Below are 17,827 nucleotides of genomic sequence, written 5' to 3'. Positions count from 1 at the left end.
CTATTGGTGATGTAAAATATGCCTGGGTTTTAGTTCAAACACATCTATCCTTCTTCTTAAAACCATAGCCCCAATACTGGAACATTTTTTACAGTTATAGCTTCAGCAATGGCAGGGACAGCCCTCCGTGCGAGGGCACAGCCACAAGCTAACTGCTTCTGGGCTCATGCAGCCTGCATTGGCCCAGATGGGCAGCTCTACTTAAAGAAATCCTTAAAATTTCATCATCATTCAAAATAAAGGAAAAATAAAAGAACCACATTTAAAAAGAGCCAAAATATTCTTTCATGTTTTAAAAATTACTGACAGGGTCCAAAGAGAAATGAGAAATAGGAAGCCTAATTGCTATTTTTAGTGTACTTTCAGCTTTCATTGTCAGCATGCATAGTGATGCTTGCCATTTTATTTAATCAGGAAAAGTAGGTTGTTTCCTACATTGAAAGAATGTTCACTGCTGCTATGTATACTGTCAGAATCATTTGTATTTTTAATAAAAATAACGTATTTCAGAGATTTACTCATTCTATGTTAATTGAATACCAGTGCTTAAGATATTTTCCATATTATAGTCTGTCTTGTGATGTGAAAAAAAAATCAGTTCAAAGCAGCAAGCTCAGACAAGGTTCCTTGGGTGAATTTGATATCTTTTATTAGACCAACCCAAATGGTTGGAGAATAGTTATTAAGCAAGCTTTCGGGTTCAAAAACCCTTAGTCCGGCTAAGGAAGCTTCAGCAGTTGGTGTGTGCTCTTCATGTTGTACAGTTTCCACTTCAGACGGCTGAATTCGATATCTTCCATGTTGCAGGGGTTTGGGTTGTTACCGTGTTGGTCTAAGGACATAGGCAGACAAGGCAACAAGCAGCAAGCTCAGCATTTTATATTTAAAACAAATATTGACTTTAAATTGTTGGCTTAAAAATAGTATTTAAAGATTTGCTTTTTTGGGAATTGACTTATAGGTATAGATATATGCATGTGAAGGTTTTCAGATGGGCAGCAGAGGTTAATTGATTTCTAAAAAGCTTTGGTCACATACACAACATTTCTCACAGCCCTCAAAGCAGACAGGCTGTCTGTCTAACACAACAAGGCCAATGAATGGACACAGCCTGAAAACAGAGGAAGCGTATACCATACTGTCTAAAACAACAAGGCCAACAAGACTGGGAATCAAGGCAGTATGTACCATACTGCCCATAACACGAGATAAGTGGCTCCACCTGCAAGGTCCCAGAACAGAGGGGGGCTTGAGTCCTGGTTTTGGGAAAACAGACCAAATTAGGAGAAGGCCCAAAAGTATGTACCAGAAGGCTATCTGGATGTGTGACCACAGAGAGACAACCAGCCAGAGATAGCCAAGGATGAAGAGTCATCAAGAGTCATCACAAGGGAAGGAGAATACAAAAGCAGAGACTTGAAAATAACAAAGGGTTCCTCACTGTCCCTCCCTGTTCCTTCTCATCTTTCCCTGTCTCTCATCTCTCCCATCCCTCCCTATCCTTCTCCCCACCCCTGTTCCCCGGGAAGGGTCCCGAAGACCACCATGCACAGAGGGCATATGACCAGCCCATCTCATACACCCCACTCAAGGGGGGGGTGTAGGCCTTGGCATCCCACCTCCAGACTGCTGATGTGCAGACACCTAAGAGAGAGCCTCAGAGTGAAGACTGCATCCTGACCAGATGTACTTTGACTCTGAGGACAGCCCTAGGATTTGGTAAATATATAGAACTGCTTGATTGTTTGTATTGCTGCTTTCCTGTTATCACTGTGTATCAATAAGTTTGCCTATCATCAATGAAAAGGTCGTGGTCAGTATGAGGGTGGGTCCCTGGATGGGTCACTCCCCTCCTCTCTCTCCCCGCCAAAACAAGGTCTCTGAGTCCTAAATCCAGAGCCAACATAGATTAACTAATAATAATATATATATCTATTGATTGTCAAACCCTGCTGTCCTCATTCAGTCTCCTTTCAACTTTTTATAGAGTTTCCATTGAATGGGGAACTGCACAATTTGGTGAGTAAATTAATTCTTTAAGTAAAAGTACGAGAAACAGAAGCAAACTTGAACTCCTAATGGAAATGGTAATGCAAAACGGAGTCAGTGCAAATGGCTCTATTACAATCAATATAATCTCTAACTTGTAACTAACACTGTCTTATTAGAGATTCAGTAGACAGGCATAGTTATATTCTGTCTGCAAACTAGGGGATGTCTGATTAAAGTTGCAAAGGAAAGAAGGCACAACAGAGATGCTGCCATATCAAATTCTCCATCATAGACCAATTTATTGTCTATGACTATTTATGGTCTTTTTTGCTGATAAACATTTCAAGCTCAGACATTGAACAAAGGTTGAAATTCCCCTTAAACAGATTGTCTTGTAAGTAAGATCTCCTTTAACTTAATGAGATTGCTTTGATTTTCACCTATGAGACTACAAAGTAAATCAGACATGTTATTGACTACAAGAAAACCCTCAAGTCTTAAAAGCAACCTATAATACCTGTGAAGTATATGAAAGGGTATAGTTCAAAGCCTCCTATTTTATTAGGCATTCAAAATGAAAATGCTTTTTGTAATGATTTTGCTGTTTACCAGGAAAAAAGACCAAGAAAAAGTTAGTGCTTTCATGCTTTCTTTGTGATGAGCCAGCCTCAAAAAAAAATTAATTTAGAATTGGCTTAAATAAGCATTTGGAAGTGAGGTTCCTAGTTCAAACGTGAAATTCCCTAATGACGTGGAGACATGTAGCACTTAAATCAGTTTAAATGCAGTTTAAACCTGAAGCAGACAGATGAGGTGTGGACAGATGTAACCCTTAGGACATTCTAAATACACTTTAAACCCTGAGTGTGTAGATGTCCAGGCCACTTTAGACCAGTTTAAACTTCCTGAAACATTTCAAAAGCTGGTCACTCCTACAAGCATCCCACAATGCACTGCTGCTCACCCTGCCAAACCCATGCAGGGCAATGGGGCTGCTCTAGGATACAACGAGAACTCTACTGCAAAAAATCTATTGCCTACAGAGACCACAGGGATGGGGAAACAGAAAGCCTTTGTTTTAGTTTCACTTCCCTGAGTGAAATTCCCAGGCTTATTTGGGGTGTTGTGGGGGGAGGGGGTAGCCAGGTTCAGGGGGGAGGGTCTTCATGGCCCCCTGCTTGTGATGGATGGATGGTTGTGTCTTCAACAGCAAACACTTGGGACTTGCTGGGTGCAGCAGGGACTGGTGGGGGGGGGGTGGCAGAGACAGAACCATTGCATGTTGGGCATTTTATAAAACAGAATGGGCAACAGGGTCAGGCCTGGGCTCTGGGAAGTGGGAGAAGCTGTCCTGCCTCCCTGCGCCCCGGTTGGCCAATCGGGGCATGGGGCTGGGAAGCCGGTGGTCAGGGAAAGGGACAGTTCCCCTGCCCCATGCTGCTTAGACTGACTAGCAGCAATTCACTAATCTAGATTAGTTTACTGTGCAGTAAAGTGTTTTGTGTAAATGTGCCCAGTGTGAAGTAAATTAACCTATTTATGCTTCAGCTCAGACCATCATGAATTCAAGGAGTCAGTGTCTGGAATTTCTCCAGGATTCCCTAGAGGGCAATGAAGACCTGGACTGGACCAGTAAATTGAAGCAGATGAGTTGCTAGGTGCTGTGGGGAGAGGGGTTTTGCTGTTTATGGTTCCCAGGGGGCTGGATGCTCTGGGGCCTCAGTAATCAGTCCCCATCTTTTCTAGCCCTGGACCTGGCGCATCTTTTCAATTTCACTTCCCTGCTCTGGTTCATTCCAGCAGCAATGCAATCCCTGAACTGTGAGGGTTCTACTGAGCAGTATGCGTGTGGACACTTCTGTCCAGAGAAAATTGTGAACCAGTTCCCAATCAGTGACATTCTTGGAACCGTTTAAGTGTATGTCTATCTGTACCCATTTACAAGCCTGTTAAAGTGAGTCAAAACTGCTTGGAGTGCTTCAAAGTTGTCTTTGGAAAATCAAGTACACTTTTGTACCAGTTCACTGTGAACCAGGTCCATATTGAGTGTTCCATGACATAAGTCTGGTCTGTCCTCCAGGCATCATACTCTGGTGGCCACTTACAAAGCTTTCTCTCCCCCTTTTGTTGGCATTTTAATTAATGTGCTCCCTTGCACTAATTGTTTAATAAAAGTCATCTTTCTAACAGCTGTCTGTATCATCACTCCCTACTCAACCATGGACCCTCATCATGCTCTCTCCCAGCTCCTGCAAAGCCCAAAATACAGTTCTATGTACACATACTCCTCCTGGGCAAGTCAGGTAAGCACACTATAGAGTTCAGTCAAATGCAGACTACTGAATTTTATTGAATTCATATTTAGGACAGGAGAGAAAGCAAATCCACAGCCACACGTCATCCACCCCCTAGCAAATAGGTGTCATTAACAGTACAGAAAGAAACATAATGACCATTGACGTGAACTGCTACATTTGTGTAAACATAAATTAGTCAATAAAATTTCAAAGCCATTCTGTGAGTACTAGTGCATAGAACAAGTTTATACGGTAGGCTGGGTCCCTAGAAAGTACTTCACTTTCACACTTCAGAAGTCTTACTGCCACTGATACTGTACGGAGCCATGAAAGATAATCTTCTCAACAGAAAAAAGGTCAGAATGTAAAACTTTTGCTTTCCATTTTCTAAGAGAAATTCATAATTTTAACTTGTGAAATGTAATGGGAAGTGTTGTTCATTTATCTGGTTTCTATGAGCATTATTACTGTCTTGCAGCTTCAGGGTTGATTTGTTTATGATTTTTATGTTTGTAAAATATAAAGCTTATCATTTTTAAAGACTTTCAACTGAGGACATTGTACTCCATTTGAAAAACGGCAAATCTCAAAAGGCTTAAATAAATTTGCATTGATATACTAGCCACACAAGCAAGATGCTGGAATTTAATCTACTTTGCTACATCAGCATAGTCTTGAACATACTAGTGGTGCTTAGATACCATGATGATATGGATAATATAAATGCCTACATCTGTACATTAATAGGATAGTTACTCTTTCCCTAAAAATCTGATTCATTATCCAGTGCAGACTATATAAATGCAACAAAGTGAGTCTCAAATTGTAATGAAATCATATGACTGTTTACAGTATTTGAAAAAGGTGGGATTTTTTTTTTTACTGTGTTGGCACAGGAACACCTGATTTCTGTGGTAAAGTCTGATTCTGTAAAAACATTTTATGCTGTAAAATAAAGATGTACATCTAACTCCACTAGATCTTTCTCAAAAATATTTCAGTACTACTCTGAAAAAAGTAAAAGATAGTTGAATTTTTCATAAAACTTTAGTATTACATTTTGTAATTTCATTTCTAATAAAAAAACAGATCTTACTTGGCAAAGAAAGTTAATAGGAGAATTATCAGGAATCTCTGTTCATGTTTGTGTTTTAAAAAGCATACTATTTATTTTAATGACTGTGATCCTTTTTTTAATCACTACAATGTTTCATTCCTTCAGATGAGATTATTCATTGTTCTGGGAATTTCAGCAACAATGGCCTGTACAGCTGTTTTATTTTCTTTGTTTTACAAAGACAAAAATCTGATGATTGGTAAGTAACAATTAAAACATCCTTTTTTTTAACCTTAACATTATAATATTTGTGAAACTGAAAAGTTTTTGGCAGTGCCTGCCAGGTTTGGATATAAAAGGGTCTTTAACCTAAAACAGAATATTTAGGTTTTGTAATATATGTCCATGTAGTTTTTCCTTTAAAAAATAAATAAAATTTGTATAATTTCATACAAAACCGTTTTGCCACTGTGCTCTGTCTGAGAGTCCTATATATCCTGTGACTATGAGGAGTTCAATTACCCTGATACATAGCTTTTTCATGCCCAGCTGTGCACATATGTCTAAATGCTGACCCAGCTGGCGGGAGCCCAAAGATGCTTCAGTGCATGGGCTGCCTGCTGACTAGCCCTGTACTGAAGCACCCTTATGCCCCAGCCAGCCCATCCACAACACATTGAGCCCAGTTAGAGTAGCCCCAGGCTGGCAAAATGACCCCTGGACCCCTCTGCCAGCTGTGGCTGCTCTGACCCAGCTCAATGTGCTGAAGTCCAGGCACATGTGTAAATGGTGCTCCTGGATTCCCAGGAGCAATAAATTCTGGAGCCATAAGCTCTGGAGATTAGTTTGCTGCACTTTAATAGCATGTGTATATACACCCTGAATGAATGTTTTACCTTACTGGCATCATAACTTGTGGTGATATATTTTATTAGACCAACTAGATATTTGCAAAAAAAAAAAAAATCTTACCTTACTGGTTGTATTCACAAGTCTCACACACAGTGTTTCTAGATAAACTTCTTTGACTTTATTCTTAGAATTACAATTGTGAAATTTAGGTTGCTCAAGACTTCAGTACTACTTAATTTAAAGACAGTATGATCTAATTCAGACCGATTTGTTGACCCCTAGATGGAGAAAAATTGTAACCTAAATTTAACCAAGATCTAAATTATAGTCTGGGTCGGACAGTATAAAATACTGAGGTTTTTCTTTCTTTTTATTTTGTTATTTTACTACTGTAGGTGAGAATCAGTATTGAAAGTATCTTAAAAACTGTTGTACTTCAAAGTGATAAAGTAGATCTAAACTGGAAAAAAATAGAAAATGTCTTTGTTTTTGCTAGACCACATCTGCCCAATTCAGAGATTGAATATGTTCCTTATATATTCTGGCTGGTGCTGTATTGTAAATTAAAAGGGAGATTGTGAGTCAGGGAATGGCTAAGAAAACTTCAGACTAGTGCAATTACATGACCAAAAATTAATGGTCACATCCAATATGGTACCTCTGTTCATGCCTGTGTTTTAAAAGGTATAGGAGTCTAAGAGTGAGGTTGTAGTTGTGACGGTCCATCATTTTGATTTTTCTAAATATATATTTTTTGGTTTCATGATTGTAAAAAAATGAATTTAAGCTCCCAATATAGTTTAACAGATTTTGGTTGGTGAAAAGCAGCTACTTCCAGCAAAAGTTTGCATGAAAAAGAAAACCTGTTTTCTTACAGGGGAAAAAAGGAAGACTCCAGGTCAAAATTCACCTACATCTAGGGTGTGCCTAAACGTCAATTTAAGCAGGTTTAAATTTAATGCGCATTAAGCTAATGCTCATTAAGCGTTTTTTGGCAGGTGTGTACACGTGGTAGGATGTAGAACTAATTTTAGTCCCAGGTCAGTGCAGCCCTGCCATCAGTACTATGCAAAGCTTCAGTCACCAATTTGATTCAGAGGAGATTCAGCCCAGTTCAGCAGCCAAATCTCTGAATCCAAATTGAATCGGGAAACCTATTCAAAGGTCCAAATCAAATCGGAAGCCTCCAAATTGATTCCAAAAAGATTCGGAGAGATTTGAAGATTTGGATCCATCAGGCAGAGGCAGGCACAGCCAGGCAGCTGCAGGTTCTCCCGCAGCTCCTCCAACTGTGCCTGTCTTTCCCTGAGTGAGGGGGGGCTGCAGGAGAAGCCCCCATGGTTGCCCTGCCCAGCCCCATACCCCACCCAGCCCCAGCTTAGTCCCGGCACGTTTAAAAAAAAAAGCCCCGCACTCACCAGCTGCAGGAGAGGCTGTGGGGGTTCTAGGGCTTCCTGACAGAGCCCACCCACACAGCCCCCACTCCCCAATCACGCCCCCCCCCCACCCAGCCCCAGTAGTCAAGAAATAAAAAAACAAAAAAACCCACACTCACAGGATGTGGGAGCTCTGGGGTCATGATCTCCCCTCCCCCGCCCAGCCCCACCCCCAATGGCTGCCTTACCTAGCCCCAGCATCCCAGCAATTAAGAAAAAAAAGGTCCCGCATACTGCCTCTGGACATCAGCCCTGCCCAAGACTGCCATGAGCAGCAGTGGCACTGCACAGTGCCTGCAAAGAGACAGAGCTGGGGGTGAGCAGGAACAGGGAGCAGGTGCTGGCCCTGCTGCCATAGAGAGCAGAGCAAGCAGCCCTGGCGGGGAAGCTCAGGGCTGGGCAAGGGATGCAGCAGGCTGTAGCCCTTTGAAACACTCACCTGTGGCCAAGGAGCAGTTCCAGCTAGGGCCAGGATGCGGAGATCACCATCAGCCTGAAAACATAGGGACTCTAGTAAATGAAGGTGGAAACTGAGCAACAGGATTTTAAACCTAAATGTAAGCTTTAGAGAATCATCTAGTCCAAGCCCCCTACTCAAGGCAGGATTATCTGTTTAAATCATCCTAGACAAGTATTTATCTAACCTTGTTTTAAACTTCCAAGGAAGGAGATTCCATGACCTCTCTAGGTAACCTGTTCCAATGCCTAACTACCTTCATAATGAGAAAGTTCTTCCTAATATCCAACCTAAATTTCCTTTACTGAAATTTAAGACTGCTAGTTCTTGTCCTGTCCCCTGCAGCCATCAGGAACATTTCAGCATGTCAGCAGGTTAATCTAAATCAATATATAATCTATGGAAGGAAAAATGGCATATAGCCATTAGCCACATAGCTCATAATGATATAATTATGAAGATTAGTGCCATCAAAGAACTCATGGGGAATATTAATATATCAGTTCTGGATCATTGGCAACTAAAGTACTGTGTAGGAATCCCAAGTGTCAAGACACCATTAATGCGGACAGGAATACAGGAATACTAATTATGGGAAAGGCCACTTCAGCATGTCTGATGTCCTCATGGTATAATGAATAGGTACTGATGAATCTAGAAGATAAGACTACTTATATGAAAAGATTGGACAGGGTCTAAAAACAGAAATCACTTTGTGTAAATGAGAAAATATCTGGAGAGTAGCTAAAACCTGACTTATCTATCTTAGCATTAAAAGCAAGTATTACAAAATAGTACATTAATGGCCCCACAGGTCTTTCAAAGTAAGTTAAATATATATTAAAAGGGAGGAAAAAATAGAGATGATGATGTTGAGCTTTAAATAATTTTCCCTAAATCCCCTAGGAAAATAGTATTTGTAGAGAAAAGTATTTTTTTCAAGTTAATGTTAGTCTCCTTACCAACCCTGTAGTAGATCTGTTATGTTGAATAATATAGTTACTACTAAAAGCCAAATACTAAGGCAGCTCCCTCTACATTAGTCAAATGAAAAAAAAAAGAAATGTTTTCAACAGAAACAGTTAGATTGCCTTATAACATACTCAAGTACATGTTATAAAGGAAAATAAGTACCTTTTTGGTGGATTCTTTCGATGATTATTTCCTCTTTTTTGACTGTTTTATTTTTTAACATGAAGGAAAAACTGAAGATACTTGCGTTACTGGAGCTATCCAGGAGGGGTCCAACATAGTTGATTATGCTATGCACCATACACTAAAAAGGTAAAAATTTATATATATTTATATATATGTATATGTATATAAAATTTAAAATGTATATATTCATTTGTATATATAAATGAGAAGGTCATTTCAAGCGAGTGACTTCAATGACACTAAGATGTGGCCTTAAGCATGTCCTAATCTGAACCAGCCTGTTCTATAATATCCTGGAAATGCATTAATGCATACTTCTATAATTTGACAAATAACAGGACACTTTAAATATCTGTACAGTTACAGATATTTGGGTAAAAAAAGAGAGTATATACTAATAACTCTGAGTCTCTGAGTAATTTGAATCTAAAGCAAGATGGCTGGCTGCATAATGTTTTGACTCAATATTTTCTGAGTTTTCACACCTACCCAGATATGTATTATGCTAATGTGCAACACCGAATTTTCATTATATTTTCCCAGTAATACAGTCAGCTAAAAAAGAAAAGTTGAAGGCAGGGTACCATCTTAGAGACTAATACCTGTTATCTTTTTCCATAACAAAGAAGACAATTATTGAAATTCAGGTGATAAATTTGAAAATGATTAAATGAGTATTTATTAGATCCAGTGTAAGCTGTTGGATCTGATGTAAGCTGTTTATTGGATCCAGTGTAAGCTGTTAACAGTTAGCTCTTTCCAAGGCAGGATATTATTGGTGAAGAGTTTAATAGAGTAAAGAATGCATTATAAAATATACAATTTCCGTTGTGGGAAATGCTTCATTCTGCAAGCTAGTTAGTGAACACTCTGATCCTGATACAAAAAAGAGCTTAATTAATTGCTAACTTTATTCACATTAGTAATAGAAGAACATATCTATGTTCTGCAAGATCAGAGCTGGAATGCTCATTACCTGCAAGCTGAACTCATAAACATATGGTTAGCATCTATATTTGCATTAACTATTATAATATAGCAGGGTGGACCAACTTCAGGGCACAAACTGTTTACTAGATAAAATCAATAAGACACATTCCTCTATCATGCAACATTACACCATTTAATGCATTGTAAGCCAAATCAGCGTGCAAATGAGTTTTGTAAAAGTCAATGGGAGAACATCTGTTTACTTAATTTTTCTCTTTATGGGTGTTTTGCACCTTTCTTTTAAACATCAATTCCTGGCCATGGGCAGACCTATATATAAATGGTCTATTCTGATATTCTCCTAAACATCTTGTAGCATGTCCTAAAATAATTCTGTGTTTTCATTTAAAAATGCAGGCGATATAAGTTAACCTTTTTCTTTTTTTAATATTAGAAAAAAGTTGCTACTTAGGCTTTACTTACTGCAAGTCCTGAGAACTAAGGGAGAAATTGGTTTAACTCAGTGTCTGAACTTCTCAAAGTTCTGGAGTTCACAGAACTGTGAAAGCTGAAATCACATTGCTTTGGCTTCCAAATAATTGAAGGAAGCCACAATACAAATAAACTCCATGTTGCCCTTGAGAATGAAAAAGAACTCATGGGATGAAAAACCAGTTTCTTATTCAGTCTGAGATTGAGAAACTCTTAATCATCTTGGGTACAGTAGTAAAAGGTTATGTTTGCCAAATTCATGAACTAGGTTTCTGAACTGCGAACATGCCGAGTGCACAAAACTAGATTTCATTTCTGACCTCAGTTTGAACTTGAACTGTGATCATAATGTACAGATGCATTTCCTCAGTCAAGTTGTTTAATATCACAACTGGATTCTGGAATTATTTTAGTCCCTCGCCATTTACTTAACTACCGTAAATATTGAATGGCAATACATTAAAGTTATTGGTTTGAGTTATAGTTAAACTTCTTTTTTTAAATGTAATGAGTTTCTAGAAAATGTATAATATCTTTAAAATAGCATTTCTGAATAATAGCCTGATCCAATTCCTACTGCTTACTGTGCTGTTCAAAATTATCTCATTATTGTCCTGAATTTACCCTGACTGTTTGTTGTAACCTCCTGTTGTCTCTTACTGTGAACTCCAGGTTGTCAGTAAATCTAACATTACCATTGTTATAATCTATTATTTGCATTTAATTAGTGCCTAGATGCTCCAATCAGGACTCTGTTAGAAATGGTTCATACATAAGCCTTGTAGAACCTACTGTCTAAGGCTGCTTGTACATGTTACAGGGTGTGGCAGGGCACTGTTGGTGTCTGCCACTTTAAGGGCTCAGCCAAGCAGCCAGCAGGTGCTTGATTGTGGTGACCATTTTAGATCTCTGGCCACCTATATGAACAGAGCAGTTTGCTGCTGGTAGTGCAGGCAGTAACATTGCTTCATGCAAAATCCTGGAGGTAAGCTGCAGCTTGAGGGGATGGTTTTCAGGCTCCTGGTCCTGGGCATGACCTAAAACTGCATCCTGCTGGGAGTGGGTGGCCTGATGGGGCTCCCAGTGGTGTGAGAGCCTCCAGGAAATGCCAGGCCAGTTACCACCCCGGTGAAAGGTGGGTCAGGGTACCTTAATAACCCCAGCTCCCAAAACCAGGTGGATTACCCCACAGAAGGGTAAAGAAGGCAGGCCCAAGTTAGAGAAGGGGCTAGAGACTCATAGACCTGACTTGAAAACCCTCGACTGGTCAATGCTGGGGCCAAGACCAGAAGGGTCAAAAGGGCTAGGGGCCCACCACAAGGGATGCCCAGAGCTGAGTGCCTGGGGTTTCCTACTAACCTTGGAGGTGAGGCCAGGGCCTGTGTGTCCAAAGGTCCCAGAGGGACCATACCTGAGAGGGACAACAGTTCAGGGAGATAGGCATACCCGAATGAGGGCGGAGTAGTCCGCCTGAGTGGAGGGATCCAGTTGGGGTCTGGATTGAAGGATTCTGGAGCCCAGTGTGGGGCCAGTGAGGTTAACATCTGTGGATGCCATCTGCGAGACTTGGGCTGCAGTGTAGGGGAGAAATAGAGCCGCAGATAGTGCCCCTTGCATCAGGGAAAGAAATGGGCAGCCTCCTGCCTAATTAACAACATAATTATATAACAACAAGGTGAGACAGGCAAGAAGGCAGGAGGTTGGCCCAGAAACAGGTGGGTGGGCCAATGGCAGATTGGCCCCGAGGAAGCCCTCTGTTTCACAGGGGTTTAGTTTGCCCTAAATTGCAATGGTGGGTTTTTAATTGGTACATTTTTAATTGTGTTGATTAAAAACCCACCATTTCAATTTAGGAACTTCCATCACATCAAAGTGATGGCCCCCTGTCAGCTCAGCCACCTCCCCTCCCTGCCCCTGCTGCTGTGGGCAGGGTCCACCAGGAGAAAAAAAAAAAAGTGGTGAGGGGCCCAATCCTTAGTTTTTTCCCAGAGCCTCTCCTGCAGCCAAGCTGCCGGCAGGCCCTGAGCCGCAGGGGGCCTGGCCCTTCTGTCCTCAGTAGTGGCACCCCTGGGACTGCCCAGGCAGGGTGCTAGTGGGTGGGTGCCACCTGGAGGGGCTCTGTTGCCACAGAGGGAAGGATGAGACCCCCTGCCCACCAGCAGCTTGCTCCACAGCTGCAGGAGAAGCAGTCAGGCTCCAGGAGAAAGGGAAAAAAAGATCAGGCCCCTCACCACTTTTTTCTTTTTTTCTCAGTAGAGCCTGCCCACATGAGCTGCTGCTGGGTCACAGCCCATGAGCTGCACAGGGCCCGGTGCTTTCCTCTGCAGTGGCGGTGTCCCCTAGGACTGTAGGGTGGGGTGCTAGGGTGTGGGTGCCACCTGCAGGGTACCTTGCTGTGGAGGGAAGGTACGGGGTCCCCGCAGCTCAGGAGCCACTCGGACTGCTGGCATCTCACCCCCTGGCCGTGGGCATCCACTATCATATTCTGGCTTCCCTATATGTGTTCAATGGCAAAGTTGAACTTTTGAAGCTGCCAAGCCCATTGTTGAAGCTTGGTGTTAGTATTCTGCATGGTTTGCAACCATTGGAGTGAGGCATGGTCCAATAGGACAGTGAATGCTGCCTCCACAGATAGGGCCTCAGCTTGTTCAGCACCCAGACAATTGCCAGACACTCCTTCTAAATAGATGACAAGTTCCGCTCCCAAGGGATTAACTTCCAGTGTAAGTAAACCACAGGGTGTCATGTCTCTTTGTGCTCTTGTAAGAGTACAGCTCCTAGTCCTGAGTTGGAGGCATCCATGGCTATATAGAAGGGTTTTTCATGGACCAGTGCATTCAAATTGGTTGTTTGATCAGGGCAGCCTTTAGGGTGTCAGATGCTTCCTGACACCCCTGCTTCCAGACCACTGGATCAGGGCTGCCCTTCTTGGTCAGTTCATGTAGGGGAGCAGCTGTTGCTTCAAATCCAGGGACAAACCTCCCGTAGTATCCAGCCAGACCAAGGAAGGCTCTGAGTTGCTTCTTGGTTTGTGGGGGCAGCCAGTCTCTAAAGGCCTCAATCTTGTCCAACAAGGGAGCAATCTGACCTCCACCTACACAATGTCCCAAATATACCCCTTCAGATAGTGCCAACTGGTACTTTTTGGCTTTCACGGCAAGACCAGTTTGCTTGATCTTACCTAACACAGTGGTCACATGCATCAGGTGCGATTCAAAGTCCTGACTGAAGATGGTGTACTGATGTCATCAGTGTAAGCCATGGCAAACTGCTCACATCCTTGTAACAGGTTATTAATCAGCCTTTGAAAAGATGTGGGAGAGTTGTGCATACCAGAAAGTAAAACTGTAAACTCATATAGTCCCACAGGTGTGGTAAAGGCAGACTTGGCTATGGCATCCAGATCCAGTGCCATTTGCCAGAAACCTTTGGACAGATCAAGAGTAGAGATGACCTTGGCTGGGCCCAGGCAATCAAGCAAAGAGTCTCTCCTGACCCCTAACTCTCCTCCCAAACATCAACTCGAATGGTGAGAACCCAGTGGACTCCTGGGGTACCTCCTGTAGGCAAAGAGCAAACCTGGAAGTTTCTCATTCCAGTCATTGGGGTTAGAGTCCACCTAGGCCTTTAGCATACCTTTCAAGATCCCATTGAACCTTTCTACAAGCCCATTTGTTTGGGGGTGGTAGGCAGTGGTGAGATGTTTCACCCCACAGCACTTCCACAGGTACTTCATCACCTCAGCCAGGAAGTTCCCACCCCTGTCAGTCAGGATCTCAGAGGGGAAACCCAGCTGAAAGAAGATCTTGGTCAGGGCTTCAGCAACTACAGGTGGCTCGGTGGAAGCCAAAGCAATTGCCTCCGAATACTGAGTTGCAAAATCCGCTAGAGTCAAGATGTATTTCTTCCCTCTATGAGTCTTATGCCTCAGTGGGCCCACAATGTCTATACCCACTCTTTGGAAGGGTTGATCAATGATGGGGGGGGAGGGGCTGTAGGGGAGCCTTTCTCTTGTCATTCGAGGTACCAGTAAAGTAAATCATGAGCCATGGAAAACAATTGTTGTCTGAATTTAAGAGGTACTATGAGCTAGTGACAGGGCTCCCAGGTCTTGACATGGTTCTTTGGTACCTACAACCAATAGAGGAGTTCCTTATCCCAGACCACCTGTTCCCTCTTATCTGGGGTGAACTCTGTACCTTACTCCTGAGCCATCTGCCGTAGTTCCTCCAAGCTGGGGTCCTCTAGAACCTCCTGCTTGAACTCCTCTTTCCCAGCTAAGCAATCAGTGGGTAGGTCTGGTGTTCCTGTAAGGCGTGCACTTTCACGCTTGGGGATGTCCTCCAACTTCTCCCCGAGAGTCTCGGTTTCCTTTGCCACTGACTGACTGTCACTTAACCCAACCTCAAGGTCGCCAGTTTCCTCAGTGGCTGGTGGATGATTGCAGTCACAGGGAGTCTTTCCCTCTGCCTCTGCAGCCAATTGGGTGATTGGGCCCTAGGAAGTTTCCACTCCTCCCACCTTAGCCTTTTTGCTCTGTTGACAAATCACCACATTAACATGGTAGGGCACTATGAAGTGGCCCCCCTCCCTTTGCAGGTATTCAAGCTTCATAACATCTCACCCCACCAAGATGGGGACAGGAGCCTTTTCCAGCACTCCTAGTACTATGCACATCCTGTGGCCTCTCCACTCAATGGAGAGATGGGTTACTGGTACCTTGAATGACTGGAGCCCCACCCCCTGTATGGTAAGGGACCTCCCCAGGACTATATCCATGGGTGAAACTAGGTTGGCATTGATTAATGACACACTGGCCCCTGTGTCCAGGTCCCCAACAAGGGTTCTCCCTCTTACCATTATCTCAGTGGTGGTTGGCCGTCACCTCCTCCAGGTTTGTAGTCCTGTAGCAACAGGTACACCTATCAGAGTGGCTCAGGTCTCCTTCCTCACTGTTTACAGCTATAACATGGCTGATTGGCTTGGGTTTGTTGCTTAGCTTTGGGCAGTTGGGCCTGACGTGGCCCAGCTCCCCACAGTTATAGCAACCCCTCTTTTCCGAACTGAGTGGTTTGTCTGACTCTGCGGTTGCCTTGCACTCAGAAGGAGGTGGCTCTCTTTCCCTTTTTGGGCCTGGCCCTCCCTTCCCACCTTTGTGGAATCCTTTCTGTTCCTTCCCAAAGTAGGGAGCCTTTTGGTTCAGCCCCTGTCTATTTAGTAACAGCTGGTCCACAATTTTTGTATCTTCCCAGGTTGTTTTAGGGCCTCTATCCTTGACAAGGGTTTTAATTTTCCTCAGGCATTTGCAATAGAATTGGTCCAGCACCATAAGCATGTCCACCTGCTCCACAGTGGAAGCTTTGGCTCCCTTCTTCCATTTCTGGTATGAGTCCCATAGCAGGGACCCAAATTCATGCATGGTCTTTCCTGGCTGGGGGTTAATACTACAGAATTTTTCTCAGAAGTAATCTGGACCTAGCTCAAACCTTACATGCACCGCCTCTCTAAAGGTGTCATAGTTATCTGCTGATTCCAAGGGCAGGCTGTTCAGGACAACAGACATGCTGCCCTCAATCAGAACATCCATATGTTTCATGAACTCTTCCTTTTGTAACTTCCATTGGCACGCTTGGTTTTTGAAGTTGCTTAGGAACACTTCTGGATCATCCCCGTCTTTTGTAGTGAGAGAAGACTGGGGTGTTTAGTCTGGGAGGTACAGCTGGTTCTGGCTGAGCACCCACGGCTCCACCATTTGACTGCATTTGGAGTACTGCAAGATCGTGTTCACGCTTGAGCCTTGCCTTTTTGGCCTCTGCCTCATGCTGGCACTGGGCCTCTCTAGCCTTATGCTCACACTATTCCTTCTCATGCTGGCGCTGCATTGCCCTCTCCACCAGCTCCATCTTATGCAGCTGTAGCTCAAGGTTATGTGCTTTGTGCCTACACTGGGCTTTTTGAGCTTCCAGCTCCAGCCTGTATCTCTGGAGGTCCAACCCACTGGGTGGAGAAGGGGGTCATTCCTTGGGCATTTCTCACTCAGGGAGGCTCACTCCCATTAGCTTGTCAGAAAGAGTGGTTCCATCATCTCCACTCTCACTTGGAACCAGGATGGGCACTTCCCTGGTTCACTCATAGTCCAGCAAGACTTCAATCAGGTCCTGTTTCTTTTGCCCTTTTTTTCTTTGGATGCCTATCCCTTTCAGCTTTTCCATCAAATGATCCTCAGTCAGGTGGCCATACTTGTCAGCCATCCTAGTTATCTACACTGTCTAGTAGACCCAATGCCAAATTAGAGATTGTTTGCTCAAGGGTTTTCAGTGACTCTATTCCCTTCCCCAAATTATGCCTTCAATACAGCAGGCTGTCAGATCCCACAGCTCCTGCCATGTGTGGCAGGCCAGTAGGGGGTGCTCCTGCACTGAACCACCTACCTCACTGTGCCCGAACACCTTCCAGGCTCCAAGTGCCTCCTTTGGGGTGCCTCACATCTGGCCGACCCCCTTCCTTGAGCACACCCTGTAGCCTGGGGGTAATGCTGCCACCACCCAGGGTCTGAACTGATTTAAGCCCTGTGCCCCCTGGGAAACACGGGCCTAGTAGTCCTAGATAGTACTTGACCCACTGCAAGAATTTGGGATACTTTCCTGTCTGAAGCACAAATAGCGGTCTCCCTTAGTCAGCTGAACCAAGGGGACCCCAAGGCATAATCTAGTCCCTCTCCCAATAAGTCTCCCATGCTAGATACAAAGGAGAACTTTATTGGTTACAAGGAGTAGGTTTGGAATAGGGTACAAGGTAGAGCAATATCAGAGAAATCCCTTAGAGCAAAGTGGCATGGTAGCCTTTGATCACATATCTGAGTTACTGCAAGCTATATATCTAGTTAGATCTCAGGTAGCTTACTCATGAGTATCATCCAGAGGCAGGTGGAGATTCCCTCTGGAGGCAGGCAGCTCATTGATCATGAGTTTCAGAAGAGAGAGTGAGTTTCAGATGGTCCAGTTTCTCTCTGAGTTTTCATCATGGTTACTGCCCCTCCTCCTGGGCAATCCTTAACTTATATCACCCTTATGACCTCTTTTACCTGGTCCAATGGAGGCCAGCAACTGTTGGCTGCCAGTCAACCAATTTGAAATGCATCACTGGTTGCTGGGTA

General features: G+C 43.3%; 1 long non-coding RNA gene across 1 annotated transcript in view; it reads right to left on the bottom strand.

Moving 5' to 3' along the window:
- Positions 1 to 507: 507 nt before the first annotated feature.
- Positions 508 to 17,827, bottom strand: part of LOC109284386 (uncharacterized) — a 243,873-nt gene continuing 226,553 nt past the window's right edge. The window contains exons 7-9 of the long non-coding RNA XR_009463079.1: positions 9,226 to 9,367; positions 8,074 to 8,127; positions 508 to 832 (exon numbers count right to left, since the gene is read on the bottom strand). This is a non-coding gene — a long non-coding RNA (uncharacterized LOC109284386). The remainder of the gene's footprint in view (positions 833 to 8,073; positions 8,128 to 9,225; positions 9,368 to 17,827) is intronic.

This window comes from Alligator mississippiensis, chromosome 1 (genome assembly GCF_030867095.1).
Source record: "Alligator mississippiensis isolate rAllMis1 chromosome 1, rAllMis1, whole genome shotgun sequence".
NCBI lineage: Eukaryota > Metazoa > Chordata > Crocodylia > Alligatoridae > Alligator > Alligator mississippiensis.
Note: the sequence above shows the minus strand (reverse complement) of the source record. Positions and strands in the feature narration are given on the sequence as shown.